Consider the following 1124-nt stretch of genomic DNA (forward strand, 5'->3'; position numbering starts at 1 on the left):
AGGGGAGGAGCCACACCTCAGGGAGGAGCCAGACCTAAGGGGAGGAGCCAGACCTAAGGGGAGGAGCCACACCTCAGAAGATGAGCCAGACATCAGGGGAGGAGCCAGACATCAGGGGAGGAGCCAGACATCAGGGGAGGAGCCAGACCTTAGCAGGAAATGAAGTCAGGCAGCTCACTTTCTGTGTGAATTCACAAAATAAATCAGGCCCCTCCTCACACTTTATACAAGCAGACTTCAACTATTAAAGACTCAGTGAAAAATCTAATTTTAAAACGTATCAAATGAACATAGGAAGGTGTGTCTTTATAATTTCATAGAAAGAAAACACACCTAAGGAAAGACAATGAAAATAAGATTCATAAGTCCACAACAGAAGCACGGGGCATATAGAAAGTGCTCTTCTGTGCTACTAAAGCCCGCGTGGCCACCACATCCTGCCAAGTCCTGACACACCTGCCTGTGTGGCGACCGCCCGTGAGAGCAGGTGCTTGTGCCTTGTCACCCACACCGGGCACCTGCAGCTCTCCTCGTCAGCTTCCCACAGCCACCAGATGCACCTCCCTAAATACCCACCCTTGCCCATCCCGCACACCCCCAACACCAGAGCAGGCCACCTGCAGCTGCAGCCACCTGGCCAGGACCTCTGCTCTCAGGCCCCATAGCCTTCTACCACCTCCTTACTCGACCTTCAGCTCCGGGCAGAGGAGCGCACACCCTGTTCCAGAGCATTCCGCAAAGGCCTGCCATGCAGTCCCCTGGTCCTTCAGACCCCTTGGCTCCTCTGCTCCATGGTTCATGCCCCACATCCTGGCAACCCCCCAACCCCAGGTTCTGGTGGCCCCTCCTCCACCTCCTCCTCATGGCAGGGTCCAAGAGCCCCAGGCTCCCTCCCTCCAGGGCACTTGTAGGCCCTTGAGGGTCACCTGACACTACAGTGGGTTTCCTCACCTGCGTGATGGGTGCAGCGCCGATCCTGTGCGGAACACAACGCCAGGCGAGTCCACCTTCCCGGCCAGGTGAGCCTGCCAGTACCCATTCCTGTGTCCCTCCCTGCTGCACAGCCCCTGCCCATCCGCCAAGGTGCCCCCTCTCCCAGCACAGCCGTCCCCTCCTGCCCATCC

At 57.7% G+C, this 1124-nt stretch overlaps 1 protein-coding gene across 2 annotated transcripts in view; it reads right to left on the reverse strand.

Annotated features, from left to right (window-relative positions):
* The window catches only part of TRPM2 (transient receptor potential cation channel, subfamily M, member 2), a 98285-nt gene that overhangs the window by 19178 nt on the left and 77983 nt on the right, over positions 1 to 1124 (reverse strand). The window lies entirely within an intron of this gene.

This window comes from Mandrillus leucophaeus, unplaced genomic scaffold (genome assembly GCF_000951045.1).
Source record: "Mandrillus leucophaeus isolate KB7577 unplaced genomic scaffold, Mleu.le_1.0 Scaffold69, whole genome shotgun sequence".
In the NCBI taxonomy this organism is placed as follows: domain Eukaryota; kingdom Metazoa; phylum Chordata; class Mammalia; order Primates; family Cercopithecidae; genus Mandrillus; species Mandrillus leucophaeus.